Genomic DNA, 26559 nt, shown 5'->3' on the forward strand with positions numbered 1-26559 from the left:
TACTTACTCTCATCTGAAAAGAGGATTTTGGACCACTGGGCAACAGTCCAGTTCTTCTTCTCCTTAGCCCAGGTAAGACGCCTCTGACGTTGTCTGTGGTTCAGGAGTGGCTTAACAAGAGGAATACTACAACTGTATCCAAATTCCTTGACACGTCTGTGTGTGGTGGCTCTTGATGCCTTGACCCCAGCCTCAGTCCATTCCTTGTGAAGTTCACTCAAATTCTTGAATTGATTTTGCTTGACATTCCTCATAAGGCTGCGGTTCTCTCGTTTGGTTGTGCATCTTTTTCTTCCACTCAACTTTCTGTTAACATGCTTGGATACAGCACTCTGTGAACAGCCAGCTTCTTTGGCAATGGATGTCTGTGGCTTACCCTTCTTGTGAATGATGTCAATGATTGTCTTCTGGACAACTGTCAGATCAGCAGTCTTCCCCATGATTGTGTAGCCTAGTGAACCAAACTGAGAGACCATTTTGAAGGCTCAGGAAACCTTTTGGTTTGCTCTGAAGTTTGCTCTGAGAGGGTTTGTTGAAGTGCGAAATGGCAAATTTTAAATTCCTCAGTACTAGTTCCAATCTACTTATAGATAATAAGCCAGAAGACTTTTATTGGCTGTCTTTACAATGCTTCTTGCAAATCCGTTAATTACCCTGCTGCCTTCATCGCTGCCGTTTTCCAAATCAATGCGGTAGAAACAGAAACAGTCTCTGGAAGGCTTTATGTTCTTCAAAGATGTCTCTGGGATTGGATCAGAGAAATGTCAAGTGTGTGGTTTTGTAAAAGGAGGAAATTGGAAAATCCCGCTCTGCACGCTTGCAGACTAGCCATCTCATTGCCAACCACATTTTCAACCTGAGGCATTTTCTGGCACAGTACTTTAATTATTTACATATTTGACTTGGTGGCTTAACGCTGCCTGCTTTGTATGGCCATTTGAGCAAGACCGGGAGTTAACATGGCTGGACCGGTGCTAATGTGTGGTTTTGAAGGGTAATGGAGGATGTCCAAGCCAAGACGTATTAGTATAGGTGAGATAACTACAGCTTTATCAAAAAAACTGAAAACGTCATCTGTATTTCTGGCTGTGCTTCATTTATTGATCACCCAATGGTTTTTGATGAGTAAGCCAATGTCAATACTGAGATATATCCCTCAGTGTTTGTCCTTGCCTGTGCCGGGAAATGGAAAATGATAAAACGGTGGCTATAACATGTACAGATTTTAGGAATAAGAGGCCACAAAGTGGGGCTTATGGTAATGTATTGGAAAACACAACATCAACCTGTTTGATAAAAGAGACAGGAGTGCTTATGATCCTAAACATTCCTACTTTCACATCAAACCAAATGAGGTAAACATATTTCATTCAGCTACCCTGTGGTACCACAAATAAACAGTCCAATTTAGAAAACGAATGCAGTGAAATTAATGTCTAAACTTTTGCAATTTAAGAAAAAAACATCTTTAATTTTAACTTAGTGATGTCAGAGCTCATGTGAATGGTGAGTCCCTCTACTCATCATCACTTCCTGTGTTCATTCAATTGTAACTATAAATAAAAACAGGGGAAATCTTTTACAATGGCAAATGTGGACCTTGAATGCAATGCAAGTCGAATTATTCTTCTTCAGTTAACAGATCCTTTGTAATGATTGTTGAAGACATAAGCTAATGCTTCAAAAATGTACTCACTTTTTGGTTATTGGTTTATGTACTCTACCATTCTAAACTTTAGGGTAAGATTTGTTTATGTTTTTAAAAGAAGCCTCTTATGCTCACCTGTTTTATTTGGTCAGAAATAGTGTCAAAAACAGCAGTATCGTGAAATATTATTACAATTTAAAATAACTGGTTTTCTATTCAAATATTTTAAAATGTAATTTATTCCTATGAAAAAAAAAATTACAAAGCTGAATTTTTAGCATCATTATGATGATCCTTCAGAAATAATTCTAATATCCTGATTTGCTGATTAAGAAACATTTCTTATTATTATCAATGTTGAAAATAATTGTGACGCTTAATATTTCTATAAATAAAATAATTTTTTGGAAATATAAATCCTTTCTAATAATGTTAAAGTTTTTACTGCTTGATTAATATAATTTGTATATGTATTAAAAGTATTAATTTCTTGCTAAAATTTTTATACAAAAAATAAAAAATAAAATACAATCTTACTGTCTCCAATCTTTGAACAGTAGTGTATATTTTGACTTGAAAGAAAGTAGTGATGTCTGAATTTACTGACTTTTTACCACTTCAGTGAGTGAGAACAGTCATTAAGTAAACGGTCAGTAATCAATTTAGTGGTTAGTAGAAAGACACTGATGGACTACCTACTTTTAACTCTCATTTCACAGATAAACCCTGCATTCACTTTTATGAAAGAAATCCATTCCATTTCATCCATTTCCATTGTAGCCTTTATTTGGCGGTTTAAATCAATCTCACTCCAGCAACAGCATATTGCTTTTATACAGCGGTTCTATAAACAAGAAGTTAATATCAAGTAACTACATTTCAGACAAAATTTGGCCAGTTAGTTCATATATATTTCCTCATCGCCAAATAATTGTTCCAAAAGAAGCCAAAGCATCTCATGTTTGGTTGTATTTGTTTTCTTTTCTTTTCTGTCAATTATTCTCTCATCTAAATTTTTGGTTCTTTGCCTCTAGCCAAAATGGTCTGAAGTAAACAAAGAAAAATGTTATGTACAGTACGCTTGCTTTTATACCTCCTTTCATTAATACCACAGACAAGCGGCCCCACTCTGAACTTGAACACAATCACAGAATGCACACACTCTTCATATTCGCTGCTCAAAGCCCCATCATCAGAAATCAGTCTGCTCCTGTCCTGTGTAATTGGTATTATTTGGCGGTAAGGCTGGAGGTAAAAGAAAAAAAAAACTATCAACCTCAACCGATTCTTTCAGAGAACACTTCAGGTTCATATTGCTTTATGTTCTAGAATGACTGGATCCCATCTTTTACATGATGTATGAAGCACTGAATTAAAAGAAAGTATTGACATTATGATTTTTCATGTTAAACATCATCATTCCCCTTAAAGACAACATTTACAGTCAGAGGAACACCAGAGGTTTGGAAATGGACGCAGGGGTCCACGTTGAATACTAAATGGAAATGAGTTGTCGGTCGTTCAGACATACACTATTCGGAGCAATAAAGGAAGAATGGCACGTACCAAACCTTGTCTTGAGAATTGCTGTGTTAGCTTTGACCCCCTCTCCTTCACGCATTCCCACAAAGGTCTTTGTGTGTGTGTGCTATGTGTGATGTTGTCTTGGAATTCACACAAATCCTAGTTTCACACAGCATTTTCACTTTGCTAGATGATTCGATTTCCAGCCAGGCTCTTATTTCATCTAAAATCTCCAGGGGAGAGAATTCAATATTCATTTCAGAATCCATTCCAGGACATCCTACAATAAAGGAGGCTGGGTGTGAGAATAATCTAATGACTGGGAGCCTCTACATGTGTCATTTATTGAGATTGTCTCACAGGTTGTATAACAGATCCAATGAATGTAATGACTCACCTGTCGTACACTTGAGGACACAGTGTGGAATGAATGGACATATATTTTCACAGCTGCAGCAGACAAATACAACCTCTGCAGTTTATGCCCACATACACACATGAATAATTTATACTAAAAAGCTGTGAAGTCCCCCCCCCCCCCCCCCCCCCCTACAATAATTAAATTGGCATTTGCTTTCTATACAAAGCAACCTATACATTGCATTCAAGGCTGTATATTTTACCACTATGCTTGTTCCCTAGGAACTGAACCCATTGTCTTATTGTTGCTAATGTTATTCATGTTGGGAAACAGGAGCTCCAAGATATCTGAGCACTACTGACTTTGAGCTGTACTGTCAAAACATATACTCATTATTTTTTATAATTATTTTTTATATCTGTTTCTATGAACATTGTATTCATTCATTCAAAATAGGTCATGCTGTGATCTTGTAGGTGGACTATACTGTGTTTTCTGGCTTCTTACATATTTATTGGATATATTAATATACACTTTATTCTGTTCGTTGTCTTGTGGCACGTGACAAATGGAAAGGTGGAACATGCAGTATTAATGTTAGATTTGTATGGTGACCCATTGCTAGGTGACATGATATTTCCTGACAAACACATGTGCAGTGCCACATAGATATTAGAAGGAATTGCTTTTTTCTGTATGAATGGACTCCCTTTTCTTCCCTTAATACAGGTGACTGTATGATTTCAAGGACATATGTCCTCGCATAGAGTATGTGATGGACTGTAGAAGTTCATCACAAGGCCAGTAGAACTGTATGGTACCTAGAGGCCAGCAAGAGCTTACAGTTTTTTATAAATGACAGACAGAATTGCAACACATCAACCATCTAAACCACTTAACATTTATCCAGGTAGAACATGTTCCTGAAACAACAGAGACAGCGAGAGTTTACAGTTGCGGTCAGGAGGCTGTGGTTAGAGGCTTTCCAGCCAATGTTCTGGTTAGATTTATGGTCATTGATTGCTGTTCCAGGACCAACACAAAGGTTAATTCAGGTACATGTTATACTTGTCTATACACCACCATTTATAGTTGTTGTAGGTCTAGACACTCAACACATGGCCACCATTCTAATGTTGATGTATCCAGATTATTCTCATATTGAGAACTCATGCCCACCTTTACTAATTACCATAATACACACCCAAACATCTCCATATAAGAGCTTTCTGCATAATTTCACCTGTCCAGCTGCTAGCACAACACCAAGATCTGCAAGTAAACCATGTTTTGCATTCTCAAAACCAAGTGAAACTCAAACACATTTACAGGCCTAGACTGCACAAAGTCGTGTTTTGGGTCTATCATTGCCCAACACCTACAACTTCTTTTTATTTATTTTTATTTTTTTATTAAAAAATCTAGTAAATCATTTTGCAGGGTCACTCAAAAACAAAAAATTGCTGGATAAATCAGCAAATACTGAAGAGTTTAGGATTGGATCATTAATACAGTGATTAATATGCTTCTAGCATGTTATATGTTTGATAGCAATTATTTTAAACCATAACTGATGCAGTGTGTTAATTTCTCAATTTCTTAAGTCCTTTTCAGTTCTAAAACCATCTCAGAAGCCATGTATATATTCCAGGTTGACAATGACAAGATTCATTGGACTCAAACTGTAAAAGAGTGATTCGGTGAGCATGAGAAATCATTTCAACATATGAATTGGTCACCACAGAATCGTTGCCTGAAACCTATTGAAAATCTTTGGGATGTGATGGAGTAAACTTTAAAGAAGGGTTTGACTGTCCCATTGCCAATACAAGATCTCGGCCAAAAATGAATGCGACTCTTGATGGAAATAAATGTTGTGATCTTGCATGGTTGTTGGAACAATGTCACGTCGAATATAATATAATAATTTGGCTTAACAGACTCTTTTTCTTTAAATCTGACATAGGTAAATCATGTTTAAATTTTATAATACATAGAAAACAATAAAACTTAACCTATTTTACTATAATGCAACTGCACGTGTTAAAGGAGACCTATTATGCCCCTTTTTTACAATATGTAATATATTGTGTCCCCAGAATGTGTCTGTGAAGTCAAATAGCACATAGGAAACAGGTATTACACAGCATGTGTGTACTAAACTAAGTTCTCTTTCATGTCTTATTGCGCTTAAACTGTCAAATAGACACAAGTTTATGTTAAAAACACACATGAGTTATAAACTGTCGGTTATGTCTGGGAAAGTAAACACCTGGGAAAGAAATCACATGTTTATATTAGATCTGTGTGGCAGCAGCATAATATACAGTAAATAAATCAATAATTAATAGTGTTCTGTGCTTGTCAGTGCAGCCAACGACAAAACAGTTAACATGCCTTGCTCAAACTTTTGCCATGGTGTCAGAACTGGTACACCATGTTGCTGGTGAAAACACAAACACGGCTCATTTTTCACAAGCTTGCAGAGAAAGGCTTTCCAAAAAAAAAAAAAGGTAGCACTTCATAATAACTTTCATTAAAAAATCATTTACAAGCATTAATTAATGTTTAACTAATCATTACTTAATATATATTCACATATATAGAAATATGAGATAATGTGCTTCTTAATGTCAACTAATTAACTTATTAAACATTACCAAATGATTAACAGGTCATTTTTTATGTAAATTGAAATGCTTACAAATGTCATTAAACCTTAAATTCATATGATCATGCTTTTAAAAAATCTTCAAATGATTTTGACTGATGGTTTACAATAATTAAAAGCTCCATTAATAAATTATTAACAAACATTATATAACGCTTCACGGATCATTAGTTAATGTTTACAAATGTCATTAAACTCGATGCGTTTTAAAAATCAGCAAATTATTTTAACAGAAATGATACAATGATTACAAGTTTATCTGTTAATGGACTTTTGAATGCTTACAAATTCCATTAAACTTCAGTTCACATATTAGCAAATGCTAATTTTTACATTAATAAATGTTGTGAAAATATAGCTTAATTAGTAATTAACTCATAATGATAGTCTGTAAAGGTCATATATTTGGTCTTTGCTTGTTGTGTAGACCTCTAGTATTTGCACATCTTAAATCATTTGTTAATTATTTGCTAATTATTTTGCAGTACCCAATCTAAAGTGGAAACTATTCATCAGCTGTAAATGTTTATAAACATTTACTAATCATTAGTACCTTTATGAGCAGTCATTTTGATGACAAAAAGTGTCCCAAATGACCAGAATTCACCCTATTTTCACATCTCTACAAATCATTTATTAATCATTTGTTTAAGTTTTTGCAGTACCCAATTTAAAGTTGAGACTATTCATCATTTGCAAATGCTTATAAACATTTACTTTTTTTAGTTTCTTTATGGGCGCTGGATTTTAGCTGTAACAACGTTTGTGTAAAGGGTGGTTAGTTAAGTTTAGCTAAATGATTGGTAAAGACATTGTAATTTGGATGCAAAACATGTTTTTATTACCTCAACACTTATATCAGTATACTTTTGTGTATCATTAAACAGAATATTCCCTGAATTATACAGCAACAGCAGGGGGAAAAAAAAATAATTTTCAAGAAAAAACTTAATTGATCATTTATCAAAACAATGCAATATAAACAGATTGAATCGTGTTTCCTTATAGTAATCAAATTGACCCATGTTCACTGTTGACCCCTTACCCAACCCCTAAACCTACCCATACCACCAAACTTGAGCCTAACCTTAGCTGTATCACACCTCAATAGCAGCAGAAGTGTTGTGCATTAACACAAGCTTTTAATCATTACACCTGTTAAAATCATTTGTAGATTTTCAAGATGTGCATGATCATATGAATTAGAAGTTTAAGCATTTTAAATTACATGAAATGGTCATTATTAGGTAATGTTTAATACATTTATTAGTAAGCATTAACAAGCAGATTGTTTCACGTTTCTGAATACATATTAACTAATGATCCGTTAAGCATTACATAATGTTTGTTAATGATTTATTAATGGAAGTTATTATAAAGTGTCACCAAAACAAATTACTGGGTTGTTCTTTTTCACATTTTCTGAGTTGATAGATGCACCGGCGACCCGATTATGGCACTTAAACTCTGAAAAAGATTTTCATCATATGTCACCTTTAACACAGTTAGGGAATGAGAACCTCTCTCTCTTACATTTCTGATCTATAAGGACACTGAATAGATGAATAGCAAAAAAGTGGATTACTATAATGACAATATCAGGTAATTCACACCACTACCGTGACAAAACATTGCAGTCTGAAATGTGACAGACACAAGAGTCAAATCTATTACCTAAAGGTGTAAGTGTAAGAAAACATAACTGAACATTGCTTAGTAAACAAATATATTTTCCTTATACTGAAAGAAAACATTATAAGAATTAAAAACCCAATAAAATTCCAGTGTATGCAGCAAAGAGGAATCTTATAGGTTACACAGATAACCGTTTCATTTTATAGCAGCAATAAACTATGAGAGGGGGAGGGATGAGCTGACATTTATGGATGTTTTTACAGGTCAATGATCAGGTTTGATGTGTGTTCAATCAATCAATTGCCTTGAATATATTAGACATGCAAATGCAGGTTAAGATTGGACTGTATTTCATAGTCCTGGCAATAAAGCAAGCAATACATAATGTAAAACAAAGCAGAGAGAAACGCATGTAAAATACCTTTACAATACAAAACACTGTTCTTATGTCTTGTATTTCAGTGAACCGTAATCCTCCAAGGACCCAGGCTGGGATGTCTGATTTTGGAATTACTGCAATGTCTATATAATTCACGTTCCTACACACCTGCATTCTTCATGCTAATCTCCCTTGTCCTTTATTGCTCTGTTTTCCCTGATAAACACTGAAATCTCGTTACCGTGACCGGCTGATCCATTTATTCTCTTTAAACTTCTGTCACATTGTGATGAAGAAATCAACCCATGTGCATGTCTCCTAATGCAATTTTCACAGTGTTTCTCCTTCACCAAAAAACAGGCAAACCCTACACAAAAAGCCTATTAGCATGCAAGAAAAAAAAAACTACTTTATACATTTTGCGTGGGTGTGTGGTTATTTGACCCTCGTATTCCAACAGGTTGATGTAGTCTACAGTCCGGCTCTTGAGGCAGGGTTAAATTACAGTGAGCTTCTGCTGCTCTTTTCGTCTTGGTTACAGATAAGTGGTTGCTACGCTTACGTGAATTAGCATGTTTATTGCTTACTGTTGCCTCATTTCTCTCATTTCCATATCGCACACCCTCTGGCCCAGTCTTAAGTTTGGAAATGGGTGTTCTTTTTTTAAAAGAAACCTCCCTCTCTCTATGGAAACAATCTTCAAGCTATACTTGTGTCATGCTTGAGTAACCTTGGCTTAAATTTAGCTATGCTAGGCTGCCCTAATGTTAGTACTTAGCACTTTCCAAAGCCATATCCTTTTAGCTAAAGACACGCTCATCTCATTGCATTAGTCTAATTCATGATATTTGCTGAAATTAGTTTCTTGAGAAGGACAATTGGGAATTATGGCCCTGTTAACACTCATTTCAGGGCATTGTCTTTCTCCCTGAATCAGATTGAATAAAAATTGAAAAAGACAGCATGCGGCACAAGTAGTTAAAATCAATTCTGCCCAAGTTAAACTCATTTTTAGTCATTGTATGCACTGGCAAAATTATTCCCACCTGATGTAATTCCAGCATTTATCTGCAATTATGGACATTTACAACGTTAAAATAGCAATATGTCTCATCATATTTTTAATAAATATTCCTGATGGAAAAATGGAAATGGGATACTATTACTGTAGAGGAGCAATTTAGTCCAGTAGTACAAAAAAATATTCACAATAAATAAATAAATAAAGGGTGATGGAGTTTAACTATCTATATTGTGCTATTTTTTTAATTACAGTATAATTGACATTTTCCCATGAAATGATTAAAGTATCAAGAGGGACACACATCATTAATCTCAATCAATATATTATTAATGAGAGTTCAAGGTGTGGAATACAGGAACATTGGCATGCCGTTCCTGTGTATAATTGTTCATAATGGCTGTTAGATTAATTTGTTTTCTTATTGATGGAATCCTCTTGTTTCATCCAGAATTATAAGGAGACATGAAGAACTGGTCAAATATGCAGATACACAGAAACATGGATATGCTCATGGATACTATTCAGGCTGAATTTTATCAAGGGTGTCATACATTGAAAAAAATCCTTAAAAGATGTTATTTATGGTAATGTCTAAATTAATTGATTTTAATTGATTTATCGATTGATTTAATTAATTTGAAGTAATATATATATATATATATATACGTGTGTGTTTGTGTTTTTTTTTGGTGGCGGGGGGTGTAGAACAGTTTATTTTGCAGTAGTCGCACTATACTGTCTATTTAAACTCCATCAGTTCAGAAGAGGACAGAAATTCAGATGGGTAGCCCCAGGTAACAGAAATTAGGTCAAGCTACAGTATACGGTAGTTTATACAGGACATTCGTTTAAAGTTTGCAGGTAATTGCTGCAAAAGTCATCAAAAATGATATGTATATGGGTCAATTTTGTGTCAAATCAACCAGAGGTACTCAGCGAAACATTATGCTTTATATATATATATATACACACACACACACACACACACACACACACACACACTGTATATATCTCAGAAGCAGAATGGTTTGCTGAGTACCTCTGCAAAACATTATGCTTTTGAGATATTGTTGTAATTTAAATTTTTAAGGCCCTATATGTTTCAAGTCTCAGAAATGTGGGAATCCATGTCTAAATTATTGAATCTTTACACATTTTTAATGGTTGAAAACCAAATAGGGTCAATTTGCATACAGCTAATACTTAATGTATTTAAAGAGGAATGTCTGGAGGAATGACAAATAATGTTGAAAGCAGAAATGTAGCTTGTTGCCCTCTATCAAAACACCTGTTAGAGCCAGGGAAGTTTCTAAAATTTGGTTAATTTGTCATTGTTTCTGAATATATTTGACTGGACACTTCTTCATTTGCTCACAAATTTTGCTTCAATAATAATAAAAAAAAGTCTCAAAACTTCTTAATCCTTTACTGCAAACATAATGTCAATCAATCAACTGGCCAGTGCTGTAAATTAAGTAGTATAAATACGGTTAAAGAAAATGTACTAAGATCACATGCTGAGCTTTTCCAGATTTTTCCATTAATCTGCTTGTCCTGAATTATTCCATCACTTTTTGCTGGGTTTCTCTAATGCTCTGCTCATTTTGAGAAGCATTAGGAATGCATTTTTCGGCTTACCATAAGCAAACTAGTGAGAAACAAATCTCACACCCCAGCTGAGCAGCTGAATATTTGCACTGCTTTCAGCTGACTGGTGTGTAAATATATGCATAGCAAATTAAATGACAGTATTCGTCTGCATTTGGGAGGATAATTCTGACAGGAGGAATAAGGTAGAGGGGTTTCAAAGAAACTCACACATAGACACAAAATACCACTCTATATTTGAATATAAATGTAGGTATTTTCTTAACTGTAGAGGAAAAGTTTTATGTTTAAGGCCCCGTCCACACGGAAAAGCGTTTAGCTGTATAAGCATACATTTTTTATCGTATAGGTGTTTCGTCCACACGGATCCGGCGTTTTGGGAGAGTGAAACTGATATTTTTTTGAAACCGGGTCCCAGAGTGGATAAATCTGAAAACGCCGCCCTTGTGTTTTTGTGTGGACAGCGAATCCGTATATTTTCTGAAATGATGACGTCATCAGCCCACGTCTCGCACCTAGTCAGACACCTCTATGTCACGTAACAGCAATAAAAACATGAACAAACACTGAACGATTGTCTTTTTATTAACTAACATTAACACAGATTAATAAATGTATTGTTCCATGTTCGTTTGTATACTGCGCGCAAGCTTTATGCTCTTAGTCCAAGTCTTCTTCTCCGTTTTTAGTGTATCTCTGTGGCAGAATTTCAGCGCCACATACTGGTCTGGCATGTATACTACATCGTTTTCTGTCAGTTTCGTGGTTTCGTGTGGACGCAGATATTTCTTGAGACGAGGGGGAAAAAAAGATTGGATAGGGAAAGCTCTGGCTTCGTGTGGATGTAGCCTAAGATTTATGCCAACAACATTCTCCTGCCGGATTTAGTTAATCCACCTGGATAAGAAGAACCAATCAACTGTTTCTGCTTTGAATAGACTGATTCCATAATCAGACATCCAATCTTAGAATTGTGTGAAACAAAGGTTGTGGTTAGCAAGCATCTTGCCATGTCTGAACTAGCCACAAAACTCCAGCAGTGTGTACTTTGGCATGTGTGTCGCAGAACTGATCACTCCTCTGGGATTCAATGCTATGCAGACGATACTACGTCCTACCAGGACACATAAATCATACTCACAGTATCTAAGATCAAGCCCTGACCTGCAACCCCAGATGCTGCAAATCTGTGTGGCCAGCTATCTATTTTGAAGGCAGACTGTCCAAAGAATTTTTTATTTTTTAACTTCTATCTATTTAAAACTAGATATTCATAAACGTCATCAACTTGAAATGCGTCGTGCGTAGGCAAGGCCGTAACTTCGTTTTTGGTCAAAAAGTAGTTATTTATATTTTTGGGACATTCAAGACCTTCTTTATCATGTGTTTAAGTATTTTGAGTGAATTTCGTTTTTTTTGTTTGTTTGTTTTTCTGAGAAAATAATGGGTTGTCTTGAAGAGCAGGTCATATGGGTTTTTGAGAAATATCTCTTTTGCAGTTTATAACGTAGCTATCCTTAAATGAAAACAATCTGCAAAGTTCTTAATCAAAAAATTGCATGATAAATAAAGATATTGTCTCTTAAAAGAGAGAGTCTATTCTGAATCGCCTTAACGAGTCGTCAATATTTTCTAATATTTTGCCTGTTACCAGTATATACGTCACTGGGTAACACATTTGAATAATCCCCGACTGCCCGCGAAATACGAAGAGTCTGACCTGCACACAAACACTTCCGCTAGTTAGTGTGTTTACATCATGTTGAGAAGACGCTGTGTTCAAGGATACCACAGAAATACAATTCCAACCTTTTGTTTTGTGCATGTCATTTTACCAAGGACTGCTTCTCTAATCTTGCCTTTTATATTCATTGGCTTCTAATCTTCTTAATTTGGTCTAACAAGCTCTCCGAACCATAACCTGTAAGTATGATTGATACGCTATGTGTACATTTTCAATTGAGTGCTCAAAATATCAAGTTTTTGTGCTAATATGGGATGTATATAGTGCAGCTTTAGGTTTCCAGGTAAAGCACGATATTCTGTTTTACTGAAGTAGTTCTGATAATTCGCTGTGAACCCACTATTTCCTAAGAATGGGTTGATTAATGTAGACGGACGTTGTTCTAATTACTTAGTTTAATAATAAAGAATGTAGTGTAGTGCACAGACTTTGTAATCATTGTGAAATTGCTGTTTATTTTGCTGAACCGGCAGTAATAGGGTTAATGCGGGAGAGACAAGCGAGTTAGTTAGGTTGGTACGCCTGTGATACAGCTGTTCTTCGTTCTGATTAAAAATTAAGACACCGAGCGTCTTTTGTTCTATATTCTGAGAAAATTACAATGTTTTCTGATCTTAGATGCATTTAAACCTGTTGTAGGGGACTCCAACACAATATTAGGACACTTTAAAATACCATATGACCTGCTCTTTAACAGTAACTTCCAAAAGCCCTGGAGAAACTAAGACAGAACACTGTATAACACCAGTTACTGTTCTTTGACGTTGTTTCAGAACGTTCAAATTGAGTTAGGATACTCTGCCTCTGTTTCACTGTCCATTAATGTTTGCCGCGTTTAAATTACACCCTGTGTACTGTCATACATCTCACTGCAGCACTTCTGACACACACAATATCTGAATAAAAGTGTAGGTAAAACAAATATTTTTGAATGGTTGTTTGAACTAATAGCGTTTAAGGATAGCACATTGCTCTTGATGGAAAATGATAGTTGAGATGGCTTTGAAACACAGACATCATGGTCAAGGTGAGGAATTGTGTAACAAAAGATGCATTAGACAAATTCATTAGAATTTGATTGCGATCTACCAAACTGCTCCATATAACAAAACACTGTAAACAAGCAAAGACTAGATAACTTGCCAGCAATATACAATTTGCCTTTGCGTGGCTTCTCACTTTTTGCAGACAATACAAAGGCAGAATATACAGTAACTTCAAAATAGGGGTCAAAAGTCAAGTCTGAGCTCAAGATTTTTTATGTAGATAATTTGCATTGCCAAAACATCTAATTGCCAGATTTCCAGTGTCCTACCTATAATTAATTTGGCTGGACAAATACAAATCTTTAAAGTCATTTTTCTCAGTTCCACACTCTAGCGAGTTAAGGTCTTTTGCCTTTATAGGGCAGAACAGTATACTTGCATTCACTGAACTTACGATAAAGACTTGACCCAAATTGGATTCAAACTCAGGTGGTCTGCACATTAGAGTGCATTCATTATCTACATCAACAAAACCAAATGGCAATAATGGATCAATTCAAAATGTTACAGTAGATAATATTTATCAAAATACACAGGTAATATTTCACAATAGGGTCTCATTATTTAGTTAATGCATTAACAAATAGTGAGCAGTATTTGTTACAGAATTTATTAATGTTAGTTAATAAAAATGCAACTTTTTATTGTTCATTCATGTTAGCTGAAGCCTATTAAATAGTAATAACAGATACAGATAATACAGAAAGATGTATTATTTATTATTATGTATTAGTAAATTATGAAATGATCATGAGAAATAATCAAGATATGATTTTTGAGGCCAGTGTGGTGATAGCTGTTGAGTTCATTACACAAGAAGCAAAGAAATTTGGGACAGTCTGACACTGAGAATCAATTAAGTTTTCCATGGGTGTGGAGACGATAATGGCTGCACATCGCTCATAAATGTGTGGTGAGGTAGTAACATGGAATGGAGAGAGTCCAGAGGTACGTGCAAACTTTATAAATATTTACTCTACAATGATTTCAGGTTTTATAAAATGTACAATAATTGAAGAATAACTTGTATTTATTTGGCAAGAGATTATGTGGTTATATAAGGAAAACATCTTGTCAGCAATCCAGATCATCTCTCTCCCAATACAAACTTCAAAAGTTCATAGAGCAGCTGTGATAATATTTTGAAGCCACTGCAGCCTTAAACTCGACAGGAAGAGTAAGCAAAACAGTATGATCTCTTCACCTACAGTACACCTCATCCCCCATTATGCCTCATCATTCTAATCCAGCTGAGAACTGTATTGTAAAATAAAGCTGCTTTACGCATACAATGCACAGGAAAGATCCACGCTTTGCTGTATTTTTGCATGGATCACATTTTCATAAGCCAAGAAAATTGTTTTGGTTTTTCAGATTATGCTTTAAAAGGGTCACTTAACTCAAAAATAAAATAATATGAATGTTTGTATGCTATTTTTCTCCCAAAGAACAGAAAAAAAACTTTTTAATATACATTACAGATTTGCGCAAAACTTTGGCGATATTTTATAAATGTCGATAAAAAGGTATTGCGAAATGACGGCGTTTCCATTAACCAATGTTATGCGGCAAAAACGTAATATTTTGCCTCTCGCGTTAAATCATGGCAACAGATTTTGGTGGGATTTTAACAGATTTTGGCTATATTTATTCAAAGGTGGCGTAAGCATGTATCTTTACAGAAGCAGCACAGAGAGCCACTTCAGAAATGTACGTGGCGTGGCTGGAATTAACACAAGCATTGACTATAGTGGCCGTAATCAGCTTCAGTGGCCTATCAGAGCCACACTGCACCACAGACGTGTGCAGTGTAAATTGTCTAAGCATTAATGGTAGGAAAGCCCCTTTTACTGGAGACCGGCCACGTATGAAGTTTTTCTTGGAGGTTATAGTACATTGAAGAATGATCATATGACTTTTTACATACGCCATATGTGACCTGTAAATGCGAAAAAAAAAAGTTTCCATTGCAGTTTTGCGAATTATTCCTTTTTCGCATTGACTGAAAAACCACCTCATGCGAGCGTAAAAACTTTTTTGCGATATATGGGTGTTTTTGCGAAATTGACGTGTTTCCATCAGGCATATTTTCAATTCGCAATTTCAATTTGCACAATTTGAAGGGTAATGGAAACGCGCCTAGTGACAGTTAACAGTGACCACAAGCTGTCAAGCTCCAACAAGAACAAAAAAGCTATAGTCCTAGATTTTTTGTTAATAGCCCCATATGTTTTTGCAATGTAAAGAAAAAAAGTAAGCAAATAAGAAAGTTAGTAAGTAAATAAATGAATAAAGAAAAATAAAATAAACAGTATGACAAAGAAAACCAGTAGCCTATCAAGATCCAAGTGTTTAAGTGTGTTCATGAAAGTGGTTTGGATGGATGGATGGATGGATGGATGGATGGATGGATGGATGGATGGATAGATAGATAGATAGATAGATAGATAGATAGATAGATAGATAGATAGATAGATAGATAGATAGATAGATAGATAGATAGATAGATAGATAGATAGAGATTTTCAACTGGTTTCACTGTTGCACTTAATGCAATTGATCATTTTTTTTCAATAATGGAAGGAAAGATGATTCTTATTATTATATCGTGGCCGGGCTAAGCCTCAGAATTACTCAGAATACACACAGAGACTTGTGGAAAATGTCCTTTTACTGTACATTATACATTGTTTTTACTTCTAAAAATCATATATTTGACAGAATGTTACAGTAAAATGACAATGTAACTTAAGTAAGGTAACATAGACTTAAACAATTAAAAGGATGTTCTGTAAAAACTACAACAATGCCATTTCATCTGTATATTACATAAAATATGCATTTTCTGTATATTTTTACTTTAATTTTTTATAAAATAACAACATATGGAATTGAAATGACCCAAAAGTGAGAAAATTATGGCGAATTGTCATTTTTGAATAAACAGTACTTATACTTACATTATAAAATCTCTGAAGCACCGAAAATAAGTACATCAGGCTTTTCGAGCCTGGAACACTCCTGCCCTCAACATTTTTTTTTTTATAATACCCTTTTTACCCTCACAAGTTTTTATAATATGAAGAAAAAAACTTAAAATCTTATTTTATATTTGCTTATAGGGCAAGCAATATTTAGCAGGCCCAGCCACAAGGTAAATCCTGCCTACACTCCAGCTCTTATTGTGGTTTTCAGAAAAATCTTGGCACACACTTCATTAAATATTACAGATAGTATCATTTGCGTCTTTTTAGGACAGCAATATGTGAAACCTCAGAGCCCGAAGCTCTTTGAAAGAAGCAGGGGAATTAGATTGGGGTGTGTGGTTATGCAGCCTGCACAGAGCTGGAACAACGTACTGCTGAATCAGCTAAAAATAACACCATCAAGCAGGTCATGTGATCCTTGCTTTGCCTTTGCACATGTGTATACACGGACAAAAACATCCTACATACAAACAGCCGCTAAAACAAACACAAGATTACTGAATGCATGTGCGGTAAATGCAAGACTACAGCTCTCTTTTGAATTCTTTGAATTCTTCATGTTATATGCAAGTGAAGTAGATCTCAACAAAGTCACATCTTACATTATCTGAACAAATGATTCAAAGTACTTTTTCATCTCCTACTGTGACTACTCAGCAGTTCCCTGCTATTGTGCGTCCCGTCCCCAGCCCAGCATCAGCAGCGGAGCACGTTTTACTTCACATGTCATCGCTATCAAATGGGCCCTCTTGGCAATGCATGACAGTGGCTAATGTAATCGAGTGCCACTCGCTCGCTTTTGTGCAGGAAAAGCGGCTTAGATCTAGCGAGGTGGCTCACCAGCGATTGAGTAGAAGCTGGCACAGGCTGTTTAAAGCATATACGTTTAAAGCCAGCACAAACTTCAGATAACACAAGAAGCCTATGAAGTGCATTGAAGGATTACTGAAAATACCTCAGTCAAGGGCTGACAGCAGATATTTACATATGCCTACCAACTGGCAACAAGTGTATTCTTTACATCTATATAATAAATTTGTCTTTATATGAGATGTGAAAAAAAAACAGCAGTGGTGTAAAAAGTACTAAGAAAATACAACTAAGTGCTCACACTAAGTGCTCCAACTAAAAATTGTCAATAAATAAAGTATAATAAAATGAATGAATGAATGAATGAATGAATGAATTTATTTATTTATTTATTTAATGTACTTTAACTTCAGGATTCCAGTTCATTACTAATTTGCAGATGCTCCATTAATAATTTGCTAGGTGGACACCACTTTTGGACCAATCTGATGTAGCGTCTGGACCAATCAAAAACACAATTTTTCATTTGATTTAACAAATCAGTTATTCATTAGATTAACAAATCGTCACAGTCCCCTCACCCAATAAACTGGGTGCCAGGATGTCTGCAACGACACCAGGCCCCCTCTGGTCCCCATGGCAACTAATGCTGATATCACTGGTTATATGATCCACAGGAATGTAAGTAGGGAAAATCACTGCATGTTCCATAGCAAGAGGCACAATGCACAGTAGAAATTGACTTTTCTACTAATTAATTCATAGGAAAACCTTTCTTTGAATGAACACACATATCCTTCAGGTCATGATGTATGTTGTCTTTGATATTTTTAGACTATTCTATGCATACTGTGCATGATGTAACCCATTCCTGTCATCTTGCCATATGCAATCCTACCATGTTTAGTATCTATGAATTCACCTTCTGATGATCGAAACGAGCGTGTATATTATATGTTGGTACATAGGCAATATATTAGTGTCCTGAGAATCTGTAGTAATTTCGATTCAAGTTCCATATGCAAATTACCATGCTTCCACACAAAGAGTCATAAAACTCCCCAGTATCTCAAAACTCCCACTTGGGATACCGGTCTTTCTCATTGGACAAGCCCATCTTAAGAGACGGGGATCTTCTCCGACCTTAAAGGCATCACACCATGTGACCCGCCCGGAGTCGGTGATTTGTTTGAATTCTGAGAAGATGTGAGCTACAATGCTCCAGGACATCCTTAAGTACGTGCCAGGCTTCGGCCTTGACTTTTCCATTCATCAAGATTCTCTGACGCAAACTGGTTCTTTTTCATCAACCAACTTCAGCAAAGATCAACTTGAACCGTTGGACTGCATCAAGCCTTTCTTTCAGACAGATGAGACGTGCAAGTATTCAAACTTAGTCTTATTAATTGATACAGTAGGTATAATTTGCACCTTTTCACAAAGGTGTGTTTGAACTAAGAATCTGATGTTCCCTTCAGGCTGTAGATCTGCTGAATATGCAAATGGTTCCATAACTTCATATTCTTATTTTCTCTCCTCTTTACTGAGTTAAGCTTTAACCCTTTCCTATACAAACTGTATGTGTGTGTGTGTGTGTGTATGTATGTTGGACCAGTTTAAGTGTTTATGTAGTTAAGAAAGTCTTATTTGTATCACACTAGACGTTGTTCATTGTTTGCTCATAACTGGAGTCACTTAATCATGCAGATTTATGCTACAAGCTCTTTGTAGAATTGTACAGTAAGAAAGTTATTTCCCTTAACCAGGAAATTAACGTTCTTAGAATTGACAGACAGTTGACCCTGAGAGGTCAGCTAAATATCTACAGCAGATCTAAATATTTATAATTAATTATAACTAGTTATGATTAATTATTCATATTTCCCCATGGGCTGATTCGCTACACTGATTAACGTTCACTGTATAAAAAAAAAAAAAAAGATTTTTTAAAATTAAATTAAATTACTAAAAGCTTATTAGAGTAAACATTATTTCAGCCTTTACTTTGGCAGATCTTCCAGTCAGTTCTATAAAACAATTAATCCATAACGCGGCAGCAAGATTAATTTTAATGAGCCTAAAATAATGCAAGTCACACCTCTGTTTATCAGTTTGCACTGGCTGCCAATAGCTGCTCACATAAAATTGAATGCATTAATGTTTGCCTACAAAACCACCACTGTCTCTGCACCCCTTTACCTAAATTTATTATGTGCCCTCTAGAAGCTTGCGTTCTGCAAGTGAACGTCACTTTATTGTGCCATCCTAAAGAGGCACAAAATCACTTTCACAGACTTTTACATTAAATGTTCCCTCCTGGTGGAGTGACCTGCCCAACTCAATCTGAGCATCTGAGTCCTTAGCCATCTTCAAGAATCGGCTAAAAACACATCTGTTCCATCTTTATTTGACCCTCGAGGTCCTGACTCTCTGTGGTCATTAAAAATCCCATGGCACTTCTCGTAAAGAGTAGGGGTGTAACCCCGGTGTCCTGGCCAAATTGCCCCCCTGGCCTTTGTCAATCATGGCCTCCTAATAATCCCCAACCACTTGATTGGCTCTATGACTCTCTCTCCTCTCCACCTGTAGCTGGTGTGTGGTGAGCGCACTGGCGCCGCTGTCCTGTGGCTGCCGTCGCATCATCCAGGTGGTTGAGGAGAGACCCCCAATATGACTGTAAAGCGCTTTGGGTGTACAACAATACACAATAAAGCGCTAAATAAATGCATCATTCATTCATTCATTCATTCATTCATTCATTCATTCTAACTCTAGAACTCTTTATTCTAATTTTATTCTTAAAAAAATTAAAATAACACTAGCTTGCTCTATTCTTTTTGTATTCTATCTGTTTTCTCTTTATTTATTATATAATTTATTTTTTAACTTGCTACGTGTATTGTGTTAAGCTGACTGACTTGTTATAGCACTTGCATATCATTGCTCTTTTGTTGATTTTGATTGCTTCCATTGTCCTCATTTGGAAGTCGCTTTGGATAAAAGCTTCTGCTAAAGAACTAAATGTAAATGTACTTCAAAATGTCATGTCTAATTCATTGTTACTAGTCTTTTTTATTATTATTATTTATTTACTAGCATTTTCTGAGGGAAAACTGTTTCTAAACTGTATTTATTTATTATAATGTTATGTTTTGTTGGGAAAACTACTCAATAAAATACACTTTATTTACACTTTAATATACAAACATTTATTTGTAAAAAGTAAAATTTTTAACTATCAAGATAGTTGAGATTGCATTAAAAGTAATTTGAAATAAATACTGAAATAAACTGTAAAAAAAGAGGAATAGTTTATCATGTTATTGACTGATTTTAGCAATGAAGCACAGTTACTCAAGTAGCCTACTTCAGACCCTAGAAGATCAGTGCAATTATAACCAAACGTCTTTCTCTAAGTAGCATAAAATATTATAGGTTGTGGCCCACATCATTTTCATCTTCAAGGTTAGTGCATAGAAGATAAAATATCTTCTTGCACAGCTTCACATTTTACAGTGTGTGTTCATCTAATGGATCTATCTTAACTCTCTTTGGGCAGAAAGAAAACAGTTAAACTGAAATATTAATAGCATCTCAATCCACCACCAATGATCTTGATTCATGAATGATTCTGCTACCTTGCATGAAGATAAAACCCAAGAGACAAAGTATGTGACACCCATGATTAAAATAATATTAATAAATCCCACAGATAAATCAGTATGGGAGACCATCAGTTCATGAGTCTTACCTTCCTCTGAGGATGGCATGAAGTATTTCTAAAACTAATGTATGAGTCTCCTCTAAAGGGCTTGTGGAGATCTCTAATAAATCACCATTGCCAGCAGGAGATGGATAAGCTACGAGAGGCCCTGCTGTTTTGTGATAGTGTTCTGGGAATTGTTTAGACTGGAATATCTGTGCTTCTAACCATGATGCTAGGTAATGACAAATAGTTCATAGTATTTGCAACTTCCTTTAAAGGAATACTACACCCAAAATGAGAATTTGCTGAAAATGTACTCATCCTCAGGCCATCCAAGATGTAGATGAGTTTGTTTCTTCGTTGGAACTGATGTGGAAAAATTTAGCATTTCATCACTTGCTCACCAATGGATCCTCTCCAGTTATGACAAAATGATGTATACATTACTCTACAGTCCAGTGAGATTTTTAATTACCCAATCCTGTGGGAAAGACACAAAAAATAGTGTGAACATTAGTGACTCTAGGTGGTGTTTTGATTGGATTTGAACATGATACTTGGCCTCAAAAGCTAGATCCACAAATTTTAGCCATGGGCTAAAAGGGTAAGCAAAACCTGCAGATCACCCCTTGTTTGGTGAAACCTGAGCAAACAATGGTTTTTCTTGGTAAATAGACAGCAAAATGAAGTGAAAATCCCTTACATGCAGTACTATATTTAGAGTATTACATACCCACCCATAAGGTCTCGCACCAATTATTGGAGTTTTATTACATTTCTCTATCTCTTCTAGTGATAAATTGCTTTCAAACTCTAATTAACTTCATTTATTTTCTCCACATCCTTTGATTCCATGTCAGTGAGCATATTAGTGAGTATAAATAGCTCATCTGACGAGAACATTTTACTGACATAGCATAATATACTGTATGTGTGTTCTTTGTAATTATTTGTGAAACGTACTAGCATTTTCTGAGTGAAAATCATTTCTACACCACATTTATTTTTCAATGTTCTGTTTTGTATTTTTATATTTAATTTAAAAAGTATCAGTGTTTATTTGTAAAGTAGTATAATGGATGTGCACTTTTCTCTGTTTGCCAGAATATAGTCTACATCTTATTAAGTTGCCCAAGGACGGTAAAGTCCAGAAGGATCCCCCCAAAAAGCACATTTTGGCAGTCTTCCTTATCTGAAACACCCAGTTCAGGTCTTGGAGCCTCTTAATGAGCTGCCGATATAAATCAGGTGTGTTAAATATGAGAGATATCCAAAATGGGCAGTGTTAGGGTACTCCAGGACCAGATTGAGAACTGCTGCCCTAGGAAGACCGCAGGGTAAGATTTAATTACTGTTAGAGGCAAAGCCACTGGGAGCACAATCATTTGGACAGCCTCAAAGTCAAATATCTGATGTAATAAACTTCTGGTTTATTTGAACTTTTGGTTTCGTCATAGTTAGAGCTTTATGCTACAACTTTCCATGAAATTCCAAACCATATAACAACGGTTGCTATTGTTTTCTACTGCCATCGTGGTTTAGTGAACCCTAAATGTGACTATGAAAATCCCACTGCCAAGGCAATAAAATTCTTTATTACCAAGTCAAGATTTCAAGCGATTTTGTCTGCAGTAGTACTCTGCCTTCACGCTCACACTGTGTCTGTGTTTCTGCCCTTTTCTTCCAATTTCCTTTATTCCACCATTATTCTGTCCAATTTCTAATATCAAGTCACAAACGTGGCATTTTAACAGCTAAAATGTCAAGAAATCACCAGCTGACTCGACAGGATGTGTCTAATGATAAATAAGGTATGGTGTGAGATGGTTTGTTTTCTAAAAACAACAAAAAAATCTCTGAGACTGGATAGTATTTAACACATTGAAAAAGAAAAAAGATTCTGATTTAAGTTTTACAAAACCACTACTAGAGAAAATAAGTATTTGTGTAATCAGATGTTTTCAATTTGACTGTTCATAACAACAATGCTTGGGGGCCTGAAAACACAAACATTTGATAACACGTTTCAAAGTTTTTGATTTTGCAGTAATTCTATCTATCATGGTTGTTTTTTTCTAAATATATAAATGAAAGTATATAATTTTTCTCTTTCTCTCACACTCTTACCATTAATACATTTGTTTATAAGTCGCTCTGATTATTCATACTAGACTAGAGGCCTATGCATGAGATCAAGCTCAACTAAAAACACAGAATTTCAGTAACTTTTAGCAAATAGTGAACATTTTTAGCTGTGGGTCGCTCGAACATCAACATAATGTAACTGTAACTTAATGTTTTACTGTAGCAGAAAAAAAACACCCCCAAAAAACAAAGACACTGATAAGACTTCTCACCATGAATGTCTTCTGTGACTCCAGGCGTCTCAATACTTCACAATGTGTTAATTAACAATTATATCCTCCCTAAGAACAAAACCACTGTGACAATAAAGTCACAGTTCATAGCTGATAATTAACAAAACAACTGATAATAAACAAAAACAACTTCTGATACAAAAATATTCAGATGCAGATTAATCTTTGTCAGTTTTCTTCTGTATATTTATTTATGTCTGTATTAGCTCTGTTTCCTTTTATAGCAAACATCTCAGTCCTCTAGTAACCCAAAATTTCAAGCTCAAAGCATGCTGCACATCAACATTTGTTTGGGTAAGAAATCAATATTTAATAAGTAGACTTCTGAAGCATGGACAGGACTCAGGGCTTTAATTTTATGTTAGCATTACATATTCATACACAGAACAAATGGGCTTATGCCAGTTTTTTTTTATGCAGTGAGGCAACTGAAAGCAATAAGGGCAATATAATCCACCATTAAATTCATCCCTTTAATAGGTTCGAAGAAAGTATGAATGCAAATACTGTGCATGATATAACTTCAACACTGACACAAAGCAGAACCTCCTCTCAAAACATAATTTGAATGAATGAATGAACGAACTAATGAATGAATGAATGAGGTGCTTGGGGGAATGTGAAAAATAACATATAAATCACATTTAGTGTTTAGTTTAAAGAAAATAAATGTGGATGAAGCCTTGTGTCTAAAAAAAAAAAAAAACTTTTTACCAACATTAAACATTATCTAATGGGGGAAAAAAATGTGTTATGTCTCTCTAGTCCGGACATGGTTATAATTTAATTGTGTTGAATGTTTTACTCATGCATTTGAAATGTTTTTTCCAGAAATGTGTTTATATAAAATAGTAATATTAGCCTCAGACAGGAAGCCCACCTGATGCATGTTGCCCACAAAATGGAAAAATGTGACATATATTCTGTATTATAAGTCTTTATTATATATTAAAATACTATTAAAAATCTAAGTACAACTAGCATTGTGTTTAATCCTCTATTTCCAAAATATCCACAGCATTTCATAAAATATGTGATGTATTAAATACATAACAGAGAGCATTAGCGCTAATTCTGTGTTCCACCATGCTTTTCGTGACCTTACCTGGACCAGTTCCACAAAGGAGTTTCACTGCAGAGTCTAAAACACCATTACAGCCACAGAAAGCGGGATATGATTCAATTATACAGCATAATGAAATAGGACTAATGAAGCCCCTCACACTAACTAACAGGATTGGGAGGGGAAGAGAAAAAAAGAGCGAGTAGGATTTTGGTTAGTATGGCCTCAAATGGATGAGCTTTTACAAAGCCTATAAAAGGATTATTAGCTAGATTAGATGAAGATCTTGATTATGCTCTTTTCTACTTGATGTGTAATAACAAGGATTGCAGTCATCTCAATTCACCAGATGTCACTTTGCATTGGCTTAGTCATTATGACTTACAGATTAGTCTGAAATTTTGTGAAAATTATGACATTTTATGTTTAGCAGGTGACACTTAGACAACATACCTCTTTATAGCTTGATATAGCACCTTTACCACAGTTATCGTTTTTAAAATATGAAAGTGAAAGTGATGTGACATGTGGCCAAGTATGGTGACCCATACTCGGAATTAGTGCTCTGCATTTACCCATCCAAAGTGCACACACACAGCAGTGAACACACACAAACCGTGAACACGCACCCGGAGCAGTGGGCAGCCATTTATGCTGCGGCGCCCGGGGAGCAGTTGGGGGTTCGGTGCCTTGCTCAAGGGCACCTCAGTCGTGGTATTGAAGGTGGGAGAGAGCACTGTACATTCACTCCCCCCACCTACAATTCCTGCCGGTACGAGACTCGAACCCACAAACTTTGGGTTATGAGTCCGACTCTCTAACCATTAGGCCACGACTTCCCCTAAATATGCATGTAGCGAATCAGCTCATGGGAAATATGAATAATTAACCATAACTAGTTATAATTAACTATTCATATTTTAGATCCACTGTAGATATTTAGCTGACCACTCAGGGTCAACCGTCTTATGTTATTTATTCACCCCGTCAAAAATAAATCTAAATTTCAGCATTTTGCTTTTGTATGTGCACTACCATTCAAAAGTATAGGAATGTTAGGACTTTTTGTGTGTTTTTGAAAGAAGTCTGCTCCCCAAGGCTGGATTTATATGATTAAAAAAAACTGTAAAATTGTGAAAAATTATTACTGTTTAAATTAACTCTTTTTTTTTTTTACCATTTTAATATATTTAAAAATTTTGTTTATTCATGTGATGGCAAAGCTGAATTTTCAGCAGCCATCACTCCAGTCTTCAGTGTCTCAGAAATCATTCTAACATGCTGATTTGATGCTCAAGAAACATTCGTTATTATTATCAATGTTGAAAACAGTTGTTCCCTTTCAGTCGGTCACTCTCGACGTCACGTCGGATGACCGACGAAATTGGGATCTCGCTTAGAGGGACCAATCTACTTCGAGTGTAAACTAAACGAGCCAATGCACATTGGCATGCGATTTTTGCATCCAGCTGCTGCTGATCACAGTGTGAGTATAAGTAGGCAGCAGATGCAGCGCATATTCAGCTTTTCGATTCGGAGGCGAGCGATCACATCATTCTGCTCCTGACTACTCTACTGAGAGAAGAAGACTGAACGAGTTCAGCGCGCTCTTGGAGAGCTCTTCGTGTTGGCAGACGGCGCTTCAGCGGTGGTGGTTTCCCGTGTTGAGTGGGTTGCACACATCAGGCTGCACTACCCCCTGTTTGTGTTGCAGATGATCATCTCCCCTGTGCACCTCAGCACGCTAAAAGAGCTTTTTCCCCTAAAAGAGCAATTTCAGGTGCGTCTTTTTAAAGACGACGTTGCTTAGCAAACTTGACGTTACGTCTTTATAAAGACGATGTGGGTCTTGCTATAGACAACGTATCACCCGGGCGTTCTGGATGCGGTCGTTACCTGGTGCTGGGTGATGGTCATGATCGCTGCCTCTCATGCCTGGGCATGAAGCACGCTGAGGTGGCTTTCGTGGATGGCT

The sequence above is a fragment of the Sinocyclocheilus grahami genome, unplaced genomic scaffold (assembly GCF_001515645.1).
Source record: "Sinocyclocheilus grahami isolate Dianchi unplaced genomic scaffold, SAMN03320097.WGS_v1.1 scaffold1262.1, whole genome shotgun sequence".
In the NCBI taxonomy this organism is placed as follows: domain Eukaryota; kingdom Metazoa; phylum Chordata; class Actinopteri; order Cypriniformes; family Cyprinidae; genus Sinocyclocheilus; species Sinocyclocheilus grahami.